Raw genomic sequence first — 11,907 nt, 5'->3', positions numbered from 1 at the left:
CAAAAACAGAAGCAAAACCAGGGAAATAAATTTTCAGTGACAAATCGTCCTGAGTCTTTTCTTTCTTTTTCCTGAGTTCCATCGCTGTTTATGAAATTAGAAAGATGACTGGTTTACTCAACAGGCATAACTCACCTCAGCTATAAACACTGTAGCTACATTGTACTTGTGGATGCCTGGATTCTACCAGCCTTGGAGAAGTGATTGCTGTTTCACCCAAGATGTTCGGGAAGGGGAATCCCCACCCCTCTTCTTTGAGCTCAGTTCAATTGAATTTAGTTCGGTTTAGTTCAACCCAACAAATCTTTACAGTGTGACTACCATGCACCAGCCCATCATGAGGCACTTGTCCTCTGAGAGACCCATCACCTTTCAGTCCCAGAGGAAATCATGCATTTCCTTTTTTCCAGGCTCTCCAAAGGCAGAGTAAAACCAGGCTATTTCTACGTGGCAGCAAAGAAGAAATAAATTACTGACTCTAGGAGCTTTCAGTTGTGGGGTAGCTAGCTAATTTGGCTCTGAGAAAGGTAAGAACCCTTTATTTTTTAACGTTTATTTATTTTGAGAGAGGGCGAGAGAGAGAGAGGCAGAGGGAGAGGGAGACACAGAACCCAAAGCAGGCTTCAGGCTCTGAGCTGTCAGCACAGAGCCCAGTGCAAGGCTCGAACTCACGGACTGTGAGATCGTGACCTGAGCCGAAGCCAGATGCCCAACCGACTGAGCCACCCAGGCGCCCAGGTGAGACCCCATTTCTCAAATCACTTATTTGCTTTATGACTTTGCGTGGGTTATTTGATTTCTCTGGGGGCTCGTGAGTCATATCTGTAAAATGGGTATTACAACATTTTTCTCATAATATTTATTTTCTGAAGGGAAAATTTACAAATTACAGAGCGGTACGAAACATAATATAACAAACATCTAGGTTCTGAATAACCAGAATTGACAACAGTTTATGTTTTTTAATATTTTCTTTTAATATAAATATATATATATTTAACATTTTTAAAAATAATGAGTAGTGAATGTGTGAGCACCAGCTTGAAATGGAAGACCAAGTATTCTAAGTTTAGTAGGCTCTTACAGGTTGAAAGTAAGAGACGCCTCAGGTACCAGATGATGAGACTTTATCCTGAAATGCCAGAAGTGGGAGCTTAGGCATCACACAGCTCCCCTGAATCCCTGGGCTCATGTCTACTGTAGAGAAACGGACTTTGTCATCAAATCTGGCAGAGGCTGCCTAGTTAATTTCATTAGTCCACATGGGGAGGAATAGAAAGGAGTAGAAGGCTCAGAGAAGAATATAAATGTATATTTCACATTGTAAAAATTTAAGAAAGTAAAGCCCATAAGCAGTCTTACTTGGCAGGAAGAAAAACTGAGGTTCAGTTTCCCTTCTCAGTGATGCTGCATCATGGAAATTGTCTATACCTGCTCCTTCCAGTATGGTAAAGCATGTAGCCACATGTGGCTACTGAGCACTTGAAATGTAGCCAGTGCAATGGAGGACCTGAATGTTTTATTTTATTTAATGTTGACTAATTTTAATTTGAATTAGATAACTACACATAGCTCATGGCTACCATATTGGATAGCACAGCTCTAAGCCAACCATTCTGCCTGGGTTTATCCCAGGTCACTACCCCATGTTTATCTTTAAGCAGGTTACTTAGTCTTTCCATTTCTATGTTCCCTTTTCATCAAAAAATAGGAGTTTTTGACGTTTTAATGAGTTAAGATAAAGGGTTTAGAATGGTGCTTGGCATCAGTAAATGCTATGTGAGTGTTTTCATTATTTTTATAATGAGAGCAAACATTTGTATGTTTATTTGGCCATTTAGATTTCTTATCCTGTGATTTATTTATTTATTTATTTATTTATTTTGCATATAACCTTTGCCCGTTTCACTATCTGGTCATTTGTCTTTATTTTATTGATTCACTCCAAATTAAACCAATTTTGAGAAACTGTCTGATAAAGAATTTTAAAGTGACCATGTCAAAGACGCTTAAAAGGAGAAGGCAAAGGAATGACATCTGCCAAAAATATAGCATGTTTGCATTTTCTAGGGTACTCTAAAAAAAGTTTCAAAGAAAAAAAAAGAGAAAATGTGGAAGGATAATAACTGAGAATTTTCCAGAATTAAGAAAAGAAAGGATCTCAGAACAAAGTATATTTTGCATATTCAGCAGGATAAATGTAGATAAATCCACACCTAGAAACATGATAATGAAGCTGAAGAACAATAAGGAAAAAAAACCAATCTACCAATCTCCTATGGTTTTGCTTCCTCCACTTTTTCACTGGGTTATTTTTTTTCTGCTAAAATAAGCCATAATTTTTAATCTGTATTTTGGCAGGGATCTGTAGGTGGTAAATTCTCATAGCCTTTGTACTCTGAAGAGCATCTCTTTTATTTTTCTCTTTTGAATGTCAGTCTAGCAGAACATAAAATTCTAAGTTGGCCATTTTTTTCTCCTTGGCACTATGACCATATTAGTTCATCGTCTCCTAGTCTCTGTTACAGCTCCCAAGAATTCTTTGTCAACTCAGTGGTCATTCATGTAAGGTAAAGTACACAACAGTAGCAACTAATCTATAATGTTATGTTTAAAGTCTAATTCACAATAGCAAAAAAAAACTATATGTCCAAGAACTTTTCGAAGAAAATTACAAAGCATTTACAGAAAGACTTGAATAGCCTCATAAATAGTCCAGCTTCATATGTAAGCAAATCTCATTTATATCTTTGTAAAAATATAAATGCTTTCTAAATTCCATTCAATTCCAATAAGTATCCCAACATGATTGGAATGGAATGTGGCAAGCTTATCTAGTAAGTACGACGGAATAGCTAAGGGTCAAAACCAACACAATTTTGAAGAAAAATAGTAAGAGATTGGGAACTTGTCCTATATGGTAAAATGTATACATATGGTAAAACATATAATCAAGAGCGTTTGATATTGGCAAAGAGAGGGACTGAGAAACTCATGGAACAGAATAGAAAACCTCTGTCAATATTATTGTCTTTCATAGCATTAGTTTTCTTCTTCAGCATGAAAGTCGGCTTTGCAGGTTCATTTTCAGGGAAATGTTAATTTCTGTTTTATTTTTGTTTTTCTATTTCTATGCCTTTATCACTTTCATAATTTTGACTTTTCTGCACTGAGGCATTTTGTCTCTGATTTCAAAACATGCCTTACTATGCAATTAGGAGTACCTGTTCTGCAGTGGCATCGAGATGTCACAGATCCAGTGCCATGAGCTGCCTCATTGCTGGTTGTTTGTACAAATGTCAGGACACAGCTTCCTTTAAACTGTTTTTTAATGTTTATTTATTTTTGAGAGAGAGAGAGAGAGAGAGACAGCAGAGGAGGAGCAGAGAAAGAGGGAGACACAGAATCTGAAGCAGGCTCCAGGCTCTGAGCTATCATCACAGAGCCCGGTGTGGGGCTCGAACTCATGAACCACAAGATCATGACCTGAGCCAAAATCGAATCATTCAATGGACGGAGCCACCTAGGCACCCAAGTTCCACTGCCATCAATGTGTTTGAAAAGGTGTGGTCTATGACAGAATCAATCTATAAGTTGCTAACTACAAGAAAATCTTGATAGTCTCCAGAATTGGGTCCTGAGATCTTCATGAGTCTCAAAGTAGTATTTGCAAATAACTACTACACAGCTTCTTTTAAAGCCCTAAGCCCAGAACTCATTTGGGCAGCATTTCAACCCCCAACCCCCCTTGGTCTATTTTAACAAGTCTGCAAACCTTGTTAAAACCCAACTCTTATCTTTGGGCACTGAGTTTTAATTCTCCATTTTGTTATTTTAGTCCCTACTACCCTTCCTAAGTTGCACTCTCAGCTACTACTGTTAGCTTCCAGCAATGGAACCCATCAGGACAGGGATTTCAGCTCTATTCATTGCTACCCTTCTGCCCCCTTTCTGCTTTCCATCAGTCTTAGTGAAATGTTTGGAGCCAAGGAGATGAAAAGGTATTTCAAACTATGAACGTATGGAGCCATCCTGGTAGACAGAGATCCTTCAGACTACCATTAATTCATATGAAAATGTCCTCCCAGTGAAATAAGAGAGTATGAATTCATGTCTCTGCTTTGTAAAAAATCTGCTTTGAGTAGAACTAAATCGATGTTTAAGTAACAATCTAAGTGGAATTCTAAGCAACTTCAACAAATTCTGCTCTTGGCACCTTTGCATGTGAAAGTATTCAATGAAAATCAAAAGGTACATACTCACAAAGCTATCAAAAATGCAGTCTGCCCACTCCCTGCTCCTGCCTGTATCCTTTCTAACCAATAACACAGAAAACCCTTAGCTATCCTTGACCTATAGCAGTACTTTTCAGACCTATAAAGTCCTAGAGGCCAAGTTGAGGAGCTCTGCCTTTTTTTGTTTGTTTGTTTGCTTTGTGTTTTGGTTCCGTGTACATTTCGTTTTACAGAAAGTTCCACTGCCATCAATGTGTTTGAAAAGGTGTGGTCTTTTCAAGACAGAATCAGTCTATAGGTTGCTAACTGCAAGAAAATCTTGGTAGTCTCCAGAATTGGATCCCGAGATCTTCGCGAGTCTCAAAGTAGTATTTGCGAATAACCACCACACAATTAGTGTTCTCAGTTTTCTCTTCTGCAAAGTGGTCCCAATAATGATTACATCACAGGCTGTGGGAGTTAAATGCAGTCATATTGTGAAAAAAAGAGAGACCACCATGCTGCATTGAAAGGAAAACTGGTTGATGAGCAAGTCTCTCTATAGCTAAGTGACTTTCTTTTCATACACCAACCTTGAACACGTGCAATTTTAGTTCATGCTAGGGAGGGGAAAGATTATTATAAACTGTGGAATTTGGTTTATCAACAGAGAATAAGAACTACAAATGTCCACTCAAAAATAGTGGGGGCCACAGCCCTCAGATCACCATGGACTGAGTGAGAGCTCTTCATCTCGCTGGGAGACAGCTGTAATGCTATCCAGCAATCCGCCTCCCGTACAACTCACCTTAAAAGGACACCTCCATTTTTAGTAAATAAAATATCCACAGGGTCTCAATTATTCTAAGAACAATAGGGATCAATGCAGAAGTCAGTACTAAGTATTCAGTGAGCACAGTGCTGAGCTCACACTCTCCCCAAGAAATTTAGAATGTAAGATTTATAGCATACCTCTGAAATGTTATTTCCAAGACAAGTATCCTCAGTGGAGGTTTGGAGAAGCAGATAAATGCTGTAGGAGTTCTGTGGTGGGAGAGCTTGCCGTTGGTGGCTCAGGGTGAGTCAAGGATGCTTCCCGGAAGCCATGAGACTTGAGTAGTTCTCTCTTGTGGCTGGCGATGCCGGTGGAGAGGGCACGATGGCAGCGTGGGTTGAGTGGATGAAATCTTGGGCTTTGCGATCCAGGCTTGTTGAGTATAAATCCTGTTCCTGGCTTTTCCTATTTCCATGATCCTGGACAAATTATTTAACCGCTTCATGTCTCTGTGTTCTCATCAAAGTGGATTTTAATAATACTACCTGTTCTAATAGGGCTATTGTGAAGATTAAAAGTTTAACTTTTCAAGTGCTTACCACAGAGCCTGTCAGTCCAGCAAGTGCTATGCCAGTGTTTGCTAGACAGAGAAGAAATAAGGACCTTGCAGTGCCTGACTTGACCCATATGAACTTGCTTTTCCAGAGCTCAATTCAAAACACTGAGTGATGGAAAAGGAGAGCTTTTTTGAGTCTCCAAAACAGATGGGTTTGATTTTTCCCTCTGCTAAGACTGTTGGACTATTTCTAGACACATATGAACACAGTGAACTCTAGAATGGTCTTGAAACTTGTGTTGCTTGCTCTGTGGTTTACGAAAGTTAAATTCTCGTAGATGGAACAGAAAGCAAATTTAGAATAATGCAGTATTCTAAAAAAGCCTGATTCCTTTCTGTGAGCCTGGTCCTATGTGGAGTGAGCCAGGCACACTGGTCTTTGATAATAATTGCTCCTTCTGGTGAGACGAATTAGCTCTGCCAGAGTCCCAGGGTGTTCCTGAATATGTTACCTTCCCCAATTAGGAGCTCTAAAAGAATCTGTAGATTTTGGATTCTATGACTTAAAATGTTCTGCTCCCTTGTACCGAACATAATTTGGCATAAGTAGAATTAGACGAGCTACCTTGTCTGCCTAAATTGCTATCGCCCAAGTGCTGATTGGAAATAGCACCTAAAGGAAAAAAAGAACATAAATCTGCCACGTAAGTGTGAGTGCCGGGCCTCTGAGCTGGGGCAACTTAAAGCCATGTAATTGTCAGCTAAGACAACAAAGCTCTTCGAAGGGCTTCTGTCTAGCACCAAATTACAGATTGTCCAAACAGAGAAAATGAAATTAGACTGCTTATAAATTAAACGTCTTCCACTAGCAAGATTGCACTGCCCTGAAGGAAGTGTTGCTCTCAGGCAATAAGCAGCTTCGATAACGCGACAGCTGGATCTGCCACGGAATTTATAAAGCCATTCAGAAAGGTCATCCTCTTCTCTCTGCCTGGCGCCCACCTCACTCCCAGAGAATGAAATTGGCACCTGCAGGCTGCTTGGAATTACACTTGGTACAGACCCATCTGGGCATCAGATGTCTGGCTTGTTCACCCTTTCAGAGGAGGGTTTACAAGCTTGGTCTCCCATATTTGGGCGTGGGGTGAGAAGCACCGCCCTAAGATCGCCAAGCTCCAAAAAGTCCATCACGTCGCAGTTGGGTCGGGTCTGAAATGCCATCACTGGAGATCTGTTCTGCGAGGTCTGTTCCGTGAGTTAGGTTAAAGAAAGGAGTCAGCAAATTTTTCCTGTAGAGGGCCAGATTGTAAATAGTTTAGGTTTTGTGGACCATATGGTCCCTGTGGCGACCATTCAACTGTGCCTTGTTGCCTGTGCGGTCGTTAGACAATGCGGAAATGGATGGTTGTAGCTGGGTCCCAATAAAACTTTATTTACAGAAAGAAGCAGCTGGCCAGATCTGACCCTCTTTGTAGGCAGAAAGGGAAAGGAAGAAGAAAGAAAGAAAGAAAGAAAGAAAGAAAGAAAGAAAGAAAGAAAGAAAGAAAGAGGAAGGAAGGAAGAGAAAGAGAGAAAGAAAGAAAACAAGGTTACATAAAAAAGAAAATCAGAGACATGCCAGATTTGTAAACATATCACGTATTTGTAAACCTGGAAGCTGGAAGCATAAACTTGTGAATCCCAAGATTTCTGTAACCAGTGAGGATGTCCTTCACCTGTGGAGGGAGGGAGAATATTTTCAGATAGGTGGAACTTCAGAAAGTATACCGCCAAAGAATTCTTGCTAAAGACCGGGGAATTACTTCCGCTTCATGAAAAATGAGTCAGATCAAGAACTTAAGATGGAGAAAGACAACATATGAAAAAATGATGCAATATGTAGAGTAAAATTTGGCTGAATAATGATAATAAATCCCATATTAAAAATGAATGTTTGGGGCGCCTGGGTGGCGCAGTCGGTGAAGCGTCCGACTTCAGCCAGGTCACGATCTCGCGGTCCATGAGTTCGAGCCCCGCGTCGGGCTCTGGGCTGATGGCTCGGAGCCTGGAGCCTGTTTCCGCTTCTGTGTCTCCCTCTCTCTCTGCCCCTCCCCCGTTCATGCTCTGTCTGTCTCTGTCCCAAAAATAAATTAAAAACGTTGAAAAAAAAAAATTAAAAAAAAATAAATAAATAAAAATGAATTTTTGTAAAAAAAAAAAACCTAGCTTTACTTTATTTTTTGCTTTTTAAAATAGGGAGAGAAGTTTTTTTCTTTTTTTAATTTTAGAGAGAGACAGAGACTGCCACAAGTGGGGAAGAGCGGCAAGGGTGGAGGGAGAGGGAGAGAATCTCTTTTTTTTTTACTTATTTTAATGGTTATTTATTTTGAGAGAGAGAGAGAGACAGACAGAGACAGAGTGCAAGCAGGGGAGGGGCAGAGGGAGAGGGAGACAGAATCCGAAGCAGGCTCCAGGCTCTGAGCTGTCAATACAGAGCCCAACGCGGGGTTTGAACTCACAAACCGTGAGATCATGACCCAAGCCAAAGTCGCTTTGAAGTCACTTAACTGACTGACCCACCCAGGGGCCCCAAGAGAGAGAATCTCAAGCAGGTTCCATGCTCAGCTTGGAGCCCAGTGCAGGGCTTGATCCCACGACCCTGGGATCACCACCTGAACCGAAATCAAGAGTCGGATGCTTAACAACTGAGCCGCCTAGGTGTCCCAGAAGACTAGCTTTACTTTACAAGAAAACTTAATAATTCTCTGCATTAAAAGCAAGTATAATCAAGAGTTTGATGCGGGCATCTCATCAGCAAAATATTTCATTGAAATCTAGATATCATTAGGTATCACTGAAATCTCAAGCACAGAAATAAAGGCATGTCCATATGGAGATGTATATGGGCAGAGGTAACACCACAGGCCAATGGAAAAAGGAAGGATTATTCAATACAGCATGGAAACAACTGGCTAGCTGTCTGAGAGAAACTAATGAAGGGCTTCCATCTCATAAGATACACAAAAATAACTCAGAGAAGGCTTGAATATCTGTGTAAATTTAAAATACCAGAGGCGGGGGGGGGCGCCTGGGTGGCTCAGTCGGTTGAGCTTCCGACTTCGGCTCAGGTCACGATCTCTCGGTCTGTGAGTTCGAGCCCCGCGTCGGGTTCCGTGCTGAAATCTCGGAGCCTGGGGCCTGCTTCGGATTCTGGGTCTCCCTCTGTCTCTGTTCCTCCCCTGCTCTCTCTGTCTCTCTGTCTCTCTCTCTCTCTCAAAGGTAAATAGTTCCCCACGGGGCGCCTGGGTGGTTCAGTCAATTGAGCGTCCGACTTCGGCCCAGATCATGATCTCACGGTCTGTGGGTTCGAGCCCCGCTTTGGGCTCTGTGCTGCCAGCTCAGAGCCCGGAGCCTGCTTCCAAGTCTGTGTCTCCCTCTCTGTCTGCCCCTCCCCCGCTCATGCTCTGTCTCTCTGTCTGCCAAAAATAAACATTAAAAAAAAAAATTTTTTTTTAAATATCAGAGGAAAATATAGGCAAATATTTGTTAAACGTTGAAGTGAAGGGGACCTTCCTAAGCAAGATAAGAAAGTTAGTTATGTTTTTATTGGAAGATTAATAGGTTTAAATCTAGGGGCGCCTGGGTGGCTCAGTCGGTTAAACGTCCAACTTCGGCTCAGGCCATGATCTCGCTTCTCATGGGTTTGAGCCCTGCGACAGGCTCTGTGCTGACCTCTCGACAGCTCGGAGCCCGGGGCCTGCTTCAGATTCTGTGTCTCCCTCTCTCTGTCTGTCCCTCCCCTGCTCACACTCTGTTTCTCTGTCTCTCTCAAAAATGAATAAACATTAAAAAATTGGAAAAAAAAATAAGTTTAAGTCTGTAACAACATAAAGTTGATGTGGAAACAGCTTAGCTAGAAGACAGAATGAGAGAAAAGATTCAGAAGAGTGCCCCCAGAAGAGCTCAGAATGCCACAAAAGCATGGAGGAGGGGCTCCTCTGAGTGGCTCAGTCGGTTGAACATCTGACTCTTGATTTCAGCTCAGGTCATAATCTCATGGTCGTGGGGTCAAGGCCTGCGTCGGGCTCTGCACTGAGCATGGAGCTTACTTGGGGATTCTTTCACTCCCTCTGCTCCTCTCTCTCTCGTAAAAAAAAAAAAAAATGAGGGGAAAAAACCCCTACATCTTAATAATAGGTCCTGACAGGTCTGCCTCCAACTGTAGGATCATTTCATCTGTATACATAACTTAAACACCGATTCAAAGACATAACTGCACACATACACAAACAAAATGGCACAATAACGAACAGAAACACATACTACACACGTAAATGCTCCTTTTCCCCTTATCTGAGTCTTACAGACTCTATGAGGGAAGCCATCTAAGCTCCTAGAACTGGATCTATAAAGACAACCTCCACCCCACGCTGATATATACTCATGCATCCACACTCAGATTCATAAATTAGTAATGCAGAAAAAAAAATCACAAGGTGTTAAAAGACTCTGAAGGACCAACCTGAGGAAAGAGATTACATGCCTCTGTGGAACCCACTAATAAGAAAGAGAAACCAATCTCTCGAAATGATCGAATACATAATAGGATCAATATAATTCCTTCTAACACTGAGTCATGAAAAGGGGGAGAAGTACGGCCAGAGAAGACTGGGTTTCCATAAAAGTTTAATTCTAGAAGGAAGTGGGGCCACAGGTAGCTGACTGACTAGTACAGAAAAACCGTTCAGATACTATAAAATCAAACCAAGAAATCCTCGTATTCTGAGACGAGCAAGCCTTGAGAAAATATAGTAGCCGCGTAGCTTTACTAATCAAATTAAGTGAAGAAACACTAGAGCTGACTAATAAGTTAATAAAAATAATGCACTAAAGAATAAGGAAGGTATATAAAATGATGATGATAAATAAAGTCAACACATCATAACTTATGTAGAAGTAATGATTCACTATAAAACTTAGTGAAGACATTAAAATTCTTGGGATTTTACATTTTCTTGAATTTCTTGAGTAAGGAGGAATAAAATGTGCTTATTTACACATCATGATCAGTTTATTCCTATAAAAATCTGGTTGGTAAGTTCAAGAGGCAGAAGAATTACATTTTTTCTAAATGTATGAGCCTCTAGGAGAAACATTAGAAGGTTCTACTTCTCATTTTTTAGGGAAGCATAGATTTTTTTTAAAGATAGCTAGCAGAAAAATGAAATGTATTCTTCCAAATCAGAGACTGTATTATTTCCAAGTAAAACTCAAGTGACATAATAAATAAGATTAAAAGGAACAACATAATCAAGGATGCACAAGGAAACAACAAACCACATAGACAGAAAGTAAGGGTGAGAGAAATGGGTGAATTTATTTTTTTTTGTTTATATAAATTGCTGTATTTAAAAAGAGAGGTTCATTTTAAAAAGAAAACAGATAATATATGTTTGCTTATTAAAATCCATGTGAATAGGCCAAACTTTCTAATTTAAAAACAAAAACTTTACATTAGTTTAAGATATACACCTAAAATAACATGACGTACAACCATACTTCAATTTTTTTAAAAATGACAGCAAGGGTGCCTGGGTGGCTGAGTTTGCTATTTATGAACTCTTGATTTGGGCTCGGGTCATGATCTCATGGTTCGTGACATTGAGCCCCACATTGAGCTCTGCATGGACAGCAAGGAGCCTGCATGGGATTCTCTCTCTTCTTCTCCCTTTGCCCCTCCCCACTCTCTTCTCTCTCTCTCTCTCTCTCTCTCTCTCTCTCTTTCTCTAAGTAAATTTAAAAAAAAGCAGAAGAAAAGAAATGACTTATAAGGGTTAAAATCAAAGAGATGGACAAACATTTATAGGATAGAAAGAAACCAAAAAGAATTTGTTTACAAAGATTCTCTGTTATTAAAAATCTATGGCCCCAATTTGGAAGCAGCCTCGTATCCAGTTGCAAGGGACTGGATCATTCATATCCGGCACACTCCTCCCATAGAAGGCTAGAAGCCAGGGTTGACGTTTAGTGTTATATTATACTGACACCAATATGAATGACAGTTCAAAAATGGACATCCTCCGGAGATCCTGCACTTCCAGAAAAGTGGCTTGACTTAGTTATTTGCATCATAAATTGCCTGATGGGAGAAGAACCAGTCACGCAACTCTCTCCACAGTTGATGGAAGGCTCCATACAAGAGCACAAGATAAATGGATATGGGTATGAGAGAACACAGCTGCTTAGAGATGGCTTGAGGTGAGCACTCCCCAACAGTGAGGCAGAAGTGTTCCATCTGGAAAGACGAACCCTTTTGCACTGTTGGTGGGAATGCAAACTGGTGAAGCCACTCCGGAAAACAGTATGGAGGTTCCTCAAAAAGT

This window comes from Neofelis nebulosa, chromosome 2 (assembly GCF_028018385.1).
Source record: "Neofelis nebulosa isolate mNeoNeb1 chromosome 2, mNeoNeb1.pri, whole genome shotgun sequence".
Lineage (NCBI taxonomy): Eukaryota > Metazoa > Chordata > Mammalia > Carnivora > Felidae > Neofelis > Neofelis nebulosa.
This window is presented reverse-complemented; position numbering follows the sequence as displayed.